Source organism: Magnolia sinica, chromosome 12 (genome assembly GCF_029962835.1).
Source record: "Magnolia sinica isolate HGM2019 chromosome 12, MsV1, whole genome shotgun sequence".
Lineage (NCBI taxonomy): Eukaryota > Viridiplantae > Streptophyta > Magnoliopsida > Magnoliales > Magnoliaceae > Magnolia > Magnolia sinica.
The window spans coordinates 59,154,533-59,170,405 of NC_080584.1; the positions used below are offsets into that span (position 1 = coordinate 59,154,533).

At 35.9% G+C, this 15,873-nt stretch overlaps 1 long non-coding RNA gene across 1 annotated transcript; it reads left to right on the forward strand.

The window, feature by feature from the left end:
• Nucleotides 1-374: 374 nt before the first annotated feature.
• On the forward strand, nt 375-3,373 carry LOC131220547 (uncharacterized). Its single transcript, XR_009158676.1, has 4 exons — nt 375-556; nt 1,054-1,618; nt 1,727-1,836; nt 3,256-3,373. It is a non-coding gene; the product is annotated as an uncharacterized LOC131220547 (long non-coding RNA).
• The last annotated feature ends 12,500 nt before the right edge of the window (nt 3,374-15,873 follow it).

Below are 15,873 nucleotides of genomic sequence, written 5' to 3' on the forward strand. Positions count from 1 at the left end.
GGAAAGTAAATGTTATGGTGGGCCCAATGAATGTTTTAACGGTGAGAATCATTGCCCCCTTGCTATTTGTGGTGTGGTCCACTTGAGCATTGTAAATTACTAAGTTTTGGTATCATGATATAAAATGGTCTCCCCAAATTGATGAATGGTGTAGATATTATAAATACATCATTGTGAGGCCCATTTAACTTTGATCTCCTTTGAACCGTTCGTACAACTCAGAGCTCGAGGAGCGTCAATGCTCTCTCTCTCTCTCTCTCTCTCTCTCTCTCTCTCTCTCTCTCTCTCTTTCCCTCTCCCTCTCCGTTAACTCTCCTCTCCTCTCCTCTCTCTCTCTCTCTCTCTCTCTCTCTCTCTCTATCTCTCTCTTTCTCTCTCCACCCACGATTCCCCTCTGTCTCTCCACCCAGTTTTGTGGATTTTCCATGGATCTACAAAGGAGGAGCAATATTGAAAGATGTGGAAGGAGAGACGGAGGAGGCGATTTGTAGCCGAAAATCCCTTCCGCTTCGCTTCCTCCGTCATGTTGCAGCTCGTCATGGAACGGTCTCAATTGGTAACTTCTTAAAATCGATTAGTTGAAGAAGCGGTAGCAACTTAGGGTTTTGAAATTAGGCTCTCCTTTTCAAATCATGGTTCCCTTTTTTTTTTTTTCTTTTTTTTTTTTCTTTTTTTTGTTGTCTTTTTGTTCTTTCTATTTATGCTTACGTGAATGGGATTTTGGAAAATCATGATGTTTTTTTTTTTTTTCCTTTAAAAAATTGGATCTTAGTCTTTTCTGGAGATTTCTTGACTTGATCTCAAAATTTTAGATTTTTTTTAAAATAGTATTCCTGTTTTATTTTTAGGATTTCTATTTTCGGTTTCTATTTTTTCCATTTGTATTGTTCATTGTTTTTTTTTTTTTCTTGAAATTTCTTTATGTATGTACTTATTTTTGGGTATTTGTCTCTTTTCAGCTTTTTTAACATGATTTTTTGAGATGTGAAATTTGAAAAATGGACATCTCTATTTTTTTAAATGCTTTTTTATACTTTTGGTGAAAATTTGAAGTAAGAAGTGTCACCACGTACATTAGGAAGGCTCACTCACAGCAGTGGGCCATTGATCGGTGGCCAGAGCTGCAGCTCTTTGACTGACAGCCCTCCTGTCTCTTCATCTGAGATCGATGATTCTTCCAGAATACCCCGAAACAAAGCAGACAATCATTTCCGTAGTAGAAGAAACCCCAACAGCCCAAATGAGATCAGAGTTTCTAACGATGACTCATATCTTGGCATGTGGAAGATTGCAGTGGGCTGTGAAAGAAAGACGCGAGAGTTCCAGGAGATTTCCAACAACTCCTTTGCTGCCACAGCTAGGAAAGTAAATGATGATAACCCAGATGCTCTGGAGCTTAAGTACTACTAGTTCAAGAAGATTCTGAAAGTCCCAAAGGATGAGAGGGACAGGGCCCAACAAATGCAGGTCATCGATCGGGCAGTAGTTGCTCAAGCTCTTCTTGAGGAGAATCCTCAGGAAAACGCTGTTACGGATGTTGATTTGGGTTTTTTTTTTTAATTTTTATTTAGGCCTGAGGTTCCAAAGATTGAGGGTAATGTTATAATTATTCAAGAAGGTAGGATTTCTGTGAGATGCCTTTACTCTGTTTGAGTTATTGTTTATAAAAGTTCTTGAATTTCTTTCAAGATTGCTGAAATGTTAAAATTCTTGCTTGGGTTGTCAGGATTTTACTTAAATTTGGGGATTTTGGCGTTTGTGGTTTTTTTACTTCCAAGTGCTTATTTGGATGCACCATTTCAACAATGCCACTTTGAAGTTTGCATCTTCAAGAAGGTATATTCATCTTCATAGTTCCATGCCAATACAGTTCTTGGGTAGTTTTTCATAGCCTATGGAAATAAATATTTACTGATTTGTTTTTGGCTTAAATTTCTGAAATGATTTGATTACAATGAGACAATCTGATGAAACATATTTTCTAGAGGATTTGGAGAAAGTGGTCCAATAATATGCTCTTTTTTTAAAAAAATGTTGGGGCTTGAAAGATTGTGATCTTTCTGTATTGTTTATTTAGGATAATTTTTTGCAATTCCATGTCATAGTATACCAAGCTAAACTAAATTAGCATTCACTCCCTAACTAGAATTTGATGTTATTTCACAATTTGAATTACCTCCACCTCTTTACTACAACAGTTGCCTCTTCTCCTCTCAACTATATCATCTGTTGATTATCTTCCTCCAACACATAAGATTGGATTTTGAGAATCAGTTGGGGATTTTTGTCTGCCAATTTGTAGTTCAATTTCCATTTCGCCCATTTTAACTAAGTAAACTAGCATTTGCTGCTAGTTTGCTACACTATTGCACTCACATCAATTACCTTTTTGGTGTAAGTTTGTTTTAGTAATTATATTTTTTCTTGTTAGTTTGTTTTAGTTGTGACAATTCAATTTCAGCTTTATTCTAAATCATCATCTCTTTTCTTGGCTGAGAATTACAATTTTAGAGCCCATCCAAATCAATAAGAAAGCTAGAGGATCCTTGAAAGATTTGTTTTTAGATGAAGTATGTTCCCTTAGTTTTAAAAGTTTGTGTTGTGTACTGCTTTGCAGTGACCAATGAACTAGTCTGCATCATCTTTTGGATGTTTACGATGATAGTTTTTGGAAAATAGGATGGGTATATACTAGAATACAACATCAAATGGCATTTATTTACAATGGTTTGTTTCAATACATGGATTGTTGTGCTAGCACTTTTTGTAATCTGAGAGTTGCATATAATTGCTCTTGGTTTGTATAAGGATAAGCAACTCGACACTTGAATGTACATAAGAAGCTGCAATTCAAGAGGTAATGGGTTGTCGGTTCTGACAGTATACCTAGATTATCTTATTTATTCATAACTACGAAATCAAATTTGTCTGGTGTTTTTCCTCCAGATTTTGATGATATTTTATGGTTTGTAAATATTGATTGATTACATTTTCATTTCCCATTTGCTTTTGTGTCTTGATGTGCGGAGTTGTAGATTGCGAGTATTACAAAACCCTTTCATTTGTATACATCCCTTGTTTTTAGATCAACTCTTTATTGTTTTGTCAAATAGCTTTAGATCAAGATCTAAATTAATAACAATTTTTGTTTTATTTGTTTTATTTGATTTTTTAAAGTTTATTGATTTGATTTTATCTTTCCTCTCAGTTCTTGTCCTTGATTTTTTAAAAAACTGAATCTAATTCTTATTTCAGGTAATTCATTGAGAACTCATAGGTTTGTTGGCTAGTTTTGAAGCTTCAGATTCAACTACGTTAATCATTTCAGGTAATTTGATCCGAAATGCCCAAAGTTTATCTCTTGATCAAACTTTAGTTTATAAACTTTAGTTTATACGCAATTTGAATGTAATTATTATCTTCACTAAGAAAGTGAGAATTACCTTATAGTTTGAAAGATTTAACCTCATATAATTTGTGAGATTTGGGATATATTTTTTATTAGCGTAGATTTAATTGTTGTATGAACGTTCCTCCTAAGATTGCTTTTAGATGGAGTTGTCATGATCCGTCATGGCCAGGTGGCAATCTTGGATTGGGTATCATATATACAATCAATTTTTTATGAAATAAAGATTTTATATGTTTAGCAATTGGATGTTAGATCTGATTTTGATTTCAATTTTGATTTCTTCCTTCTGTTGACTCACCTTTTCATATACGTTGATTGGTTTGAGGCTTCGGAAAACATGTTTTTGAATTGGGTATTATGGATTTGTGTACTGATTAGGCAATCCACTTTCAATTTTTTTTTTTTTTTTTTATTTTTTACACTAAAAATGAGAAACGCCGACGGTTTTGGCCATCGGAAACGCTGACGAATTTAAACCGTCGCCGACGCCCCCTTTCCCGACGGTCCGTCGACGGCTAAAATCCGTCGGGGAAGGTCAATGTTGACGGTTTTTAGTTATTGGCGTTGCCCTTTTTGGTAGTATACCACCTGTGTATAGGCCCACCTCTAGTACTCAGAGCTAGTTAGTGACAATGCGAACTAATTATAATGAAATTTTAAGGGTTTTTTAAAATCCAAAATAGTGAAAATCGGGGATGTTACAGTAATGCAGGAGTTCTGATGTCTCGTACTCCATAACTATGAAAGGTATCAATATGCGCAAGCAACCTATATGAGATGCATGCCTAGGAAAGTATATGTGATTCATCACACTTAGCGATCGTTACAATGTGAAAAATGATTTAGAGTTATCCGACTCACCCCGCATCCCATTCAATGGAGATTTGTCAGCGTTCCCATGTTAACATGGATTTACGCGGGCATACCAAGATGGCACAACACATGATTCAAATGAATTACATGACACGATTTGTTCATTAAGTCACTATTTGCGACATCCAATCCCGGAAGTGATGTAACACATTATGAATTACTTACATTGATTTACGCGCCACTACCGAAAATCCATGTAATTGTGTTGACCGAAGGGGCCGCTATTCGAACCGTGTTACGTCCATGATATTTATTTAATCGCTAGAAGTGGGATTTCCAACATAATACTTACGCCAAAGAGAAAATTAATTGAATCGTAAGAGCTTTAAAATTTCAAGACACATGTCTAAGCCTTGAAGGGAGGCATCACAAGGCTAACGTAATAAAAGAGAAGAATAGCAACAAGCTAACTCAACAAAAGAGGAGAGTAGTAATGTCTAACTCAACAAAAGAGGAGAGTAGTAATAGCTAACTCTACAAAATTGGTAAAGGTAAGGGTAAGGCGTGTATCCATCGCCCCACATAAATTAATAAAGATCACGCGTAATTAAAATCATACCTTAACTATAATTTTCAAAGGATAAATAATTGATGATGGTAAATCAAATAATTACAGGGAGAATTCACAATAATTTGAAAGGATATAAAAGAAAGATAAATCATATCAACTCAAATTAATGTAATCTTAAAAGAATCCCTTACCTCTAGTTGTCGGATTGCTTTCTGATGTTACTAGATGTTTATAGATGTAACATAGGTTACAAAACTTGTATGGTTAGAGTTTACTTTAGAGTTTGCTTTATGATTTATGGTTTACATCAACTTGTGATCTAACAAGGAATGTAGATAGACAACTCACCTCCTTCAACGCCTAACCTCTGTCCAATAAACGCTTTAGTGAATCAATTTTTTGAGTAAACTCGGTTAGGCTCACTAGTTGATCAATTTATATGGTTGAGTAGAAAATCAAATGGAACTCGACATCTAATGAAACTAGAAGGAAGATCTTCACCATGGGACTTTTCTTTTGGCATGGTTGGCTGGAATCGATCCAAACCTGGTTCAATTGTTGCTGGACTCAGCAGTTCTACTGAGTTAACTCGACTAGTAAGCCACTCTCCTACTCTAATAACACTTGGTGTTTGGCTAATCTTCCAATAGATTCAAAGCTTAGAGGATGTAAGTGGATTTTCAAAAGAAAGTTCAATCTTGATGAAAACATAAATAAGTTTAAAACTTGTTTGGTAGCCAAAGACTCTAGACAAAATGAAGGTATCGATTTTTTTTCGATACATATGCTCATGTTGTTTGTATATCCACCATTAGGACTCTAATTGCTCTTGCAGCAATTCATCATCTAGTAATCCATTAAATGGATGTTAAAAAATACATTCTTAATTTGTGATTTAGATAAGGAAGTATATATGGAACAACTTGAGGGGTTTTTTCAACCTGGGCAAGAGAAGAAAGTGTATAAACTTGTCAAATCTCTCTATGGCCTCAAGGAAGCTCCTAAACAATAGCATGCAAAGTTTGAGTAATTAGTACAATCTAATGATTTTTGAGGAAGCTAAGCAAGTATGTACACACACACACACACACACACACACACACACACATTATCTACTTGTAGGTAGATGATATGCCAATATTTAAACCAAATGTGGATTGTGTGAAATAAACTAAAAAGTTTCTAAGTAGCAACTTCGACACGAGGAATATTGGTGAAGCCAATGTAATATTAGGTATTAAGATTTAAAATCATAATGATGGAATAGTCCTAGCACAATCTCATTATTTAAAGAAAGTTTTAAAGAAGTATAATAGTAAATCGGTTTCAACCCAATTCGATCTAAGCATTAAATTAAAAATATCGATAGATGTAAAGCACAATAAGAATATGCTAGTAATATTGGGAGTTTAATGTATGCAACTAGATTAGACCCAATATAACATTCACAATAGGAATGCCAAACAGGTATACCAGTAATTAATGACAAGAACATTGGAATGCAATTTCTAAAGTTTTGAGGTATCTTAAAAGAACCATAAACTATGGACTACATTACAAGTCATATCTTATTGTACTTAAAGGGTACAACGATGCAAGTTGGAATGCAGATAGCATATAATTTAAATCTACTTGTGGTTGGATCTTCACTCTTAGAGGATAAGCAATATCATTAACATCTAAGAAATAAACGTGCATATCTCACTCTAATATGAAATGTGAGTTTATAGCACATAGCGCTGCTTGGAAAGAAGGAGAATAACTAAGTTACTGATGGGACTCCCATATTGGTCAAAACTCACTCCTACCATATCTATCTTTTCTTATAGTTAGGTTACTATTTATTGTGCTATGAGTAAAACTTATAATGCTAAGTATAAAAATGTAGGTCTAAGTAATAACTTTATTAAAGAATTGCTCAGCTATCTCAACACCAAAATGACAAATTTACGACGGACCAAACCCGTCGTAAAACCAAATAAACGACGGATTTCGTCCGTCGCTTCATTCATCGCTGTCTACTAGGTCGTTTTTCCTTTTCAATGGATAAAATCCGTTGTAAATGTCCGTCGTATAGTAGCGACGGATAATATTCGTCGCAAAAATAAAGATCCGTCGCTAAAATTCGAAAAAACCGTGGTCCGTAAAAATATTAGCGACGGACCCCAAATCCGTCGGACTTTCAACTTGTTTGGATATTAGCGACGGATTTGATCCGTCGCTAAAATATCTATGACTAAAAATATATCACCAGATTTTTTATTTTAGTATTTTTTTATTTGGAATCTTACACCTGATGGTCATTCAAAAAATAATTCACACGATTGGTTAATAAGAAGCATATTCAAAAAATTGCGATGAATCTTGTTCCGCCATCCACTATAGCAAGGAAAATGATAATTACAAACACTGCTATAGAACAAAGTCTAAAGCAAGAGAAAATACCTATTGGATGAAAAAAATTATTAGGGTGAGTCCCGTGACTTCAGTCAAATCAATTTGTTGAGTTTATGGCCTTGTTTTGGGTAGACTCGACGAGTTGTGGAACTATGGCTGACAATCTACCTATTGGATGCACCCTTTTCGACACGAGATCAGTCCCTTAAAATATGAACTCACGTTAAGCGATTGTGAAAATAATTAATTAACCAACTGATTTTCTAAGTGCATGAAGAAATCAAAAAGGGAAATATTATCTCATAATGTCACAGAGTTGGAGATTAGCATGTATGTGCTATTTTTCTACATCCAACACCAAATTTATCCCAATTTGATTGTGCTATTTCTCCCACCAAAAACTTGATACTCATTTTAACACCATTTTATTGCCATTTAAAACTCATTCAGATGCAAGTTATAATAGATCCCAATGGCATCAAACAATCTATTTAAAAAACATGAAGTAATAACATCAACAGTTTAAGTAACATGCAAGATATACTCACCATGGAAGAATTCAATTGTTCTTGTAACAAACCATTATGAGCCCTAAGTTGCTTAGATTTCCACATGTTCTTTTCCTACTGCAACTTGGAAATGTTCTTGGCAGCCAACGCTGCATCCGATTGAAGATTGTTGTTGTATTGCTGCAAACTCAATATTATAATCCTGCAACCACTTGTTAACATCCTGAAGATGCTATCTACATAATCCAACAATACCCAGTTGGGGATTTCAATTGAGATTCATCCAAAATGAAAATTGAAATAAAATGAAATAAACAAATTAATTTAACTAAACATTTGCATGCCCTGTTGATTGGAGGTTAATGGCTATTGATGCACTTTTTCAAGCTCTCCTAACAAAGAAACATGCAACTTTTTAGAAGCAACTCTTGCCTCAATCTCTTTCCTATGAGAATTCAATCGCTACCTTTCTAAATGCATATAAGGAAAGACACAAATATCAACAATACTATAAAATATTCACAGAGAACTGCGGTTTTCTCAAATTCTCACCAATTTATGGGCTTTCCCTTTGGTAAGTAAGTTTCATCATGCAAAGAATCACATTTCCCCCAAAGTCCGTAATCATTTCAATTAAATCTTTTTCCTTTTGCTTCATTTTTACCTCTAAGAAAATACAGATTTCAGGTTGCTATCTACTACATTGGCCGACTAAAGAAGAGTTGGCTAAAGGCCTTTTTAAGTTGTCTGAGTAATGTTATAGTTCACCTACTGTATAATGCAAAGCAAATCTTTTTCTAAATGCATAAAAGGAAAGACACAAATATCAATCACTTGTGAATCACATTTCCCCCAAAGTCCATAATCATTTCAATTAATTCTTTTTCCTTTTGCTTCATTTTTGCCTCTAAGAAAATACATGATTTCAGGTTGCTATCTACTACGTTGGCCGATTAAAGAAGAATGGATTGATATTTGACTCTAATATTGGCTAAAGGCCTTTTTTAAGTTGTCTAGGTAAATGTTATAGTTCACCTACTCTATAATGCAAATCAATTCTTTTTCTTTCTTTATTTGTTTCTTCTTCTTCTTCTTCTTCTTCTTCTTTTCTTTTAGATGGTTATAGGCGCGACTAAAAGACATTGGAATTGTTTGTTACAGGTATAGTCGAGTCGTAAAGGCCTGGGATGTTGGCATTGCTGGTAGCTGCCTGGAAGAGAGAATTTGCTACCAAAGTTGTGGGGTGCAACATTTCTTCTAGCTACATTGTTGTGCTCACACCCTAACATGAGCGGGCAAAACGGATTGATGTGGTAGATTTCTCAAAAACATCATGATAGGCCTTAGGTCGGTTTCAATAGGTCCATACTTCTGTTGATGTGGTCCACTTGAGCTTTGGATCAACCTCATTTTAGGCTCATGCCCTAAAATGAGTTGGCAAAATGGATGGACTGCATGTATAAACCATATACATTACATGGCCCCATGGAGTCGCAGCAAGGTTGGTAAATAGTTATCCAATAGCATCACCCATGCATGCATGCATGCATTACTACTACCTCTGTGTAAGTGTGGGGATTGAATGTCAGCCCTTGAAACACTTGGGCCCACCGTAATGTTTCTAATAATTCCACTCCATCCATCATTTGGGTGGCATCATTTTAGGTGGTTGGCCCAAAAATGAGGCAGATTCAATATTCAAGTGTGCCACACGGTTTGTATTGAACTCTGATTGTTCAACTTCAATCATTTGTGGGGCCCATCGCGATGTATCTAAGAAATTCACTCTATCAGTTTTGCCAACTCATGTTATGGGATGAACCCAAAAATGAGACAGATCCAAAACTCAAGTGGACCACACAGCAGGAAAAAGTGGAGATTAAGGGTCAAGGGTCGCAATCCAAACATTTGGCATCACCATGATGTTTTTGAGAAATCCATCATGTCCATCTATTTTGCCACCTCAGGTTGAGACATGATCTAAAAAATGAGGCAGATCCAAAACTAAAGTAGGCTACACAACTAGAAGCAATGGGAATTGAATGCCATAATTATCAAATAAGTTTTTTTACTTCAGATTTCAGATTCAGTCTTTAGAATTCAGATTCAGGCTTCATATTTCAGATCCGGTCTTTAGACTCCAGCCATAATTATCAAACAAGTTTTTTTTACTTCAGATTTCAGATTCAGGCTTTAGATTTCAGATTCAGGCTTCAGATTTCAGATTCGGTCTTTTGAATTCAGATTCAGGCTTCAGATTTCAGATTCGGTCTTTAAACTTCAGTCATAATTATCAAACAAGTTTTTTTTTTTTTTTTTTTTTTTTTTTACTTCAGATTTCAAATTCAGGCTTTAGATTTCAGATTCAGGCTTCATATTTCAGATTCAGTCTTTAGAATTCAGATTTAGGCTTCAGATTTCAGATTCGGTCTTTAGACTTCAGCCATAATTATCAAACAAGTTTTTTTACTTCAGATTTTAGATTTAGGCTTTAGATTTCAGATTCAGGCTTCAGATTTCAGATTTGGTCTTTAGACTTCAGCCATAATTATCAAAAAAGTTTTTTCTACTTCAGATTTTAGATTCAGGCTTTAGATTTCAGATTCAGGCTTCAGATTTCAGATTCAGTATTTAGATGCTTGTTGATTGATCCATGAGAGTTCATACACACCATCCAGCCAATGATGTGGATAATTGCTACAAATTATACATACTACATGTATAATCTTATTGATATCCTTGCTCAAGGATCATATAATTCCTCTTCCTGGATTACCATCTTTCTTTTTATCATATTGAAACATCAAGAATGCAGCAATGAGCTTAAAATGGCTATATTCCTGAATCAAGTTTCTTCAATATGACAAGCATACATTGCAACAGAGAAAAACTGGAAAAGAAGTAAAGAGGTTTTAAAAAAGAAAATTGAAAAAAAAAAAAAAAAAAAACCAGATGGAATGACCTTTAGGAAGTTTGCTGCTGAGCTGGACAATCTAGATTGTAAACAACCTGCACATGACTTGATCCAATATGTTAACACCCCATATTAGACACAAACACATACTAAGTGAATTTATTTTGAACCTGGTTGTACATTGACTTTGGTCCATTGGGCATTTTGTCCCTACTGTTCATGTTTCTCCTACAAGTATGGCCTGCTCAATGAGTGTATTGGCCTGATATTTGGAGTAGGGCATGTTGTTGGAGCTCCAAACCTGAGGAGTGGCAGGGATCTCTCAAATGCCTGCCACATCGGCATGTGTACCCCTTCACCTTACTCATGCATGTGTGCTGCATATGTAGTGGGTGAGACACCACCTTAGGAAGTGATGGTGAACTATCATTCCACTCTAGTCTGTTTAACACTGGATCCTTTCCACCTACATCAGTTAGCAATACACAGTTGTACCCAAAAAACAAAAAACAAAAAAGAAGAAGAAGAAGCCTTGATATCATCCTCAAGCTGTAACAAAAAGTCAGCTTCCTAGAGACTACCTGCTAACCACTTGCTTATTGAATCGGCCTATTTTGACAACCGGTGAGATGATATTGGGGTGGTCTACCTGATGCATAGCCTAGATGTAGCACATGTACTCATGTGTTGGGATGTCTGTTTGTCTATTGAATTAGCAAAACTTTACAAGAAATGATGGACCTTTCTGTTCCCATGACCTTTCTATGCCCATCACCTCCAATGGGGCACCACAAAGTATCCAAGTTAGTGCTATGGTGATCAGAAACTATTGATCTGGTGGACCACCACACGGAAAGGTAATTAGTAAAATATGCAATGATCAGGGGATGTTATTTCCTTCTACTACGAGGAATGACTTTCTTGCGTGAGCTGGGAATAAAGGGCAGCTCCATTGGGGAAAAATAATAGAGAAAAACTTTGGTACTCTGGAGTATGATGGATGATACACAGGCACTTCTAATTTCTTAGAAATTGTATACGTGGAATACATGAAGTTCAAATTAAACTGCCGATATTATGGCTCTCAGGTTAGAAGTATCATGGTCCAAAAATTAAGATCATTTGGTTAGCTGACGGTTTAAGAATGAAAAATAAATAATGGTCCTGTTTCATGCACAACCTGCAACTGATGATGGATGGTCTTGATCGGGTTTGGTTCTTAAAAACCTGGATTGATCGTGTTTGGGTACCCATTGGGTCTTTGGATCTAATTTTGGAGTTGGTTTTGGGACAGTTGAGAGCGTTTACATGATTGGGCCTACCTTCTATACAAAGGCAATTTTTCCTTCCTAATTTCTCTATTTCTTTAGAGGATAGATTCAAAGTTCAAACTAAATATAAATCCTCTAATGAAACATATTATCTACAATCCTTCCATTCCTAACAGTAAATATACAAAGGAATTTAGTTGTAAGAAGTGGGACAGAATCTGCGTGGAGTAGTTGAGATAAAAATTTTAGCCACATACAAAAAATATTGAACCTAGTATTATCTACTACATACTAGTAACATACAACCAATATTGGGGCATCATACCATAAGCTACAAGAATTTCATGTCCCCCTAATCAAGGTGTCCTCCATTGATAACATATATATATATATATATATATATATATATATATATATATATATATATATATATATATATATATATATATATATTATAAGTTGTTTATTTTCATTCACATTTGCAAATACAATACACTAAGAATGCCTTATATGTGGTTCGCAAATTTAAGACAACGTATACATGATATTTCTAATTCTTACATTTCTAGTTCTTTTCTTAATTTAGAACGATTGAGTTATTATATATCTCTTTGTACATGCCTAAAGGCAAGGAAAATTGGAATAAAAAAAAATAAAGTGTATGAGTTTTGGGAGAAAGCATCTCTTGCAGAGAGAGAAACTTATTAAAATCAACCTTTGAACCGTGTGGGGCATGCAAAAAAATCCATTCTTTTCCTCTTCTTATTTTCTTTCCCATCCAGTTTTCTTGTCTTTTCAAGTATTAAATGGGCCTAATCTATGGATGATTAACCCCAAAGATTGGCAAGATAGATGGAAGAGATTAGGGAAATGAAAGGGTATCTAATGGTTTCTTTCATGCATTCCGCTAGGCAAGGAAATGATATAGTTGATGGTTTGGCAAGGCAAGGGTCCCATCTCCAATCTTTGTTGATTGGGAATTCCCTCCCTCTATTGTAATCTCTTCTATTTCTCTTCTAATAAATCCTCCCTTAAAGAAAGGGATATATTTCAAGGGTTTGAATCACAAGAGAGACCAGCTCGTGAACCTGTTGTGATCTACTATGGTACAAAGAAAGTAAGCCATAATACAACTACAATAGAAACTGCATGTATTTTTATTTCTTATTATGTGTTTAGGTGAGATTTGTTTAGGCAGATCAAAACCTGCACAAGAATAACCAGTAGGACTTTGTCCCATAGAACTTAACTCCCTTGAGGGTCTAGGTGATTACAGAAACAGAGTTGATCCCAGTCCCATATATTGATGAAGCAGAGCATAGAACAAGAAACAAACCTTGCAGAGTAATCTGCTTCTGCCTCAGCTCCATGGTTTTTGCTGATAAATAGCAGCACCCAGTTAGAGATCACATGTGGGCCTGGCAATGAAGCATCTATTGTTGTTTCCTGACTGAGAGAACATATGCCTGCTGTCAATTTCTCACTGCTTGATGTCACTGTTACATCAGAATCCAAGGTAAAAGAACGGTAGCAAGATGCAGAATTAAGGCAGACAGACTCCGCAACTTGGTGATGCATATCACTTCTTCCATCAATACCCACATGCTTGAGACATTCCCATGAGATTATGATCCAATTTATGGTGCTGGGCTGAAGCCTTAATACCACAGGATTGATAGTAAGATCTGCATCCACCTTGTGAATGTCCAAAGAACCTTTTTTACAAGGTATACTCAATTTCAGCATCCCTGAGAACCCACTGATTTCCCCATTCAAAACTGGAGTTGTAGTACCTGAAGGTGAGCTTCCAGTATATCTATCACTGAAGGTTGTTCCCAAAGCAGTTGAAATGGGTGACTGATTACCATCACAATTGGTTTCAAGAAGCTCAAGTATTGCCCCTTGGAACTTAACAAAGTTCATTAATCTAGTCATCCCTAGAAAGTTGTCATCTCTTGAATCAGAAATTGTTCTAGAATCTTCAGACACACATGTTCCATATTCTGTTTCTAAAATACGGAGACTTGAAACTGAAGCATATCCAAATCATTTTAAGACGTGAGACATGAAACTGAAGCATATCCAAATCATTTTAAGACGTGAGACATGAAACTGAAGCATATCCAAATCTCAGGTAGACCACAACACAGGAAACAATAGTGATTGACCATTAAAAACTTCTTGTGGGCCACAGAAGTTTCAGATCAAGCTGATATTTAACCCAGTCTTTTTTTATCTTATCAACCGTTTAGATGTAAAATAAACATTACAGTGAGCCCTTAAAGTTTTTAACGGTAGGCGTTCAATCACAGCTGTTTCATATGGAGTGGTCCACCCGATATTTGGATCTGCTTCAATTTTGGGGCCACGTTCTAAAATGGGCTGGCGGATAAACAGCGTGAATGTACACCACATAGATCGAAGTGGGCTGGCGGATAAACAGCGTGACATCCGAGCAATGCCTCAGGTGGATTCCACAGTCCGCACTGCACATCACGTGGTCTGAAAAATCAGGCCATTCCACTTGCCAGGGAGGTCACACGTCCAGGTTGAATGTGGACCATCAGCAATCCTCTTCTCAAACCATCGTCAGACATCTCATCATCCACACAAACTTAAAAGAGGGATTTGGAAATTTATGACTCACCTTAGCATGAAATATGATGATCTCCAATCACTAAGAATGTGCGTTCGAAAGAAGGGCGCTCGAAGGATTCGCGGCTTCTAGATACGAGCTTCTGGATGAACGGTCTGAATCATCACGCCACCGCAAGGCAGAAGGACGCTCGGAAGATGAAGAGAGTGCTCGAAAGCAGGAACGGAGAGGAAGAAAAGGCGGTCGAAAAAGGCTTTTGGAAATTCCTCCGCTGAAATGGGATAAGAGTTCAAATCCGGAAAAATGTGCATTCTCCGTAATTTACAAAATAACCTTCTATTCACATCCGTACAATTAAGAGTCCATTTATTATTGGATGGTTAAGATACTATTACAAAAGAAAAGTATATAAACCATCTACAACAAGACCCATTATTTGGATGGTCTTGATAGCCATATATCAAACCCACACTTTATATAAAGGAGTCACCACTATTTTACGTAAATTGCAAAATTCACACCCATTCATCGTACAAATGACAACCGTGGCTTGTGCTTTGGATCTGGTAGGGCTTTATGGGCCCCACCATGATGTTTGTGTTTAATCCACACCGTAAATCCATTAAAAAAATCTTTTAAGGTTGATACCAAAAAATCAGCTCGAAATAAATCTCTAGTGAACAACACCACAAGAAAACAGTAGTGATTGAACGTCCACCCCTAAAAAAACCACTACGGATTTTAGCCGTTTGTACTTCCAGAGGCTCTCTTTGATAGTGATCCACTTTGTGCTCCACTTAAGCCTTGGACCATCTCATTCATAATCATATATTAAGTCCACCAAGATGTGATTCACATATCCAGCCCATTCATTATGTGTGTCCCACTTGGATGAGGGTTTAGACCAAGTTTCAACCGCATCCAAAACTCATGTAGGCCCCACCAAGTACTTTTATATATTTTAGTATGTCTTCATATAGTTTTAGATGGTATGCCCCACCTGAGTTTCGTATACGGATGATTTTTGAAATATCTCATAACCTAAAGGGAACATATCAAATACACGGTGTTGATGTTTTACACACATCATGGTGGACCCCAAAAAGTTATTAACATTAATTCGTAGGTTCTTACAATGTTAATAAGTTGGGTCACAATTTTGACTAGAATATTTGGCCCATTTTACATGTTTGGTCCATTTACTCTATTTTACTGATCAATACTCTCAATTTGACTAGTTACTCAGCCCGATCATACTACATATGAGAAAGATATTTGGCATACAAGATTGATTAACAATTTGAGTGAAATTTGATTTAAATATTTGAAGTTATTTACTCTTTAATTTGGACTGATTAGATTGTCCAAAAATGGTTAAAAGTTGTTCATA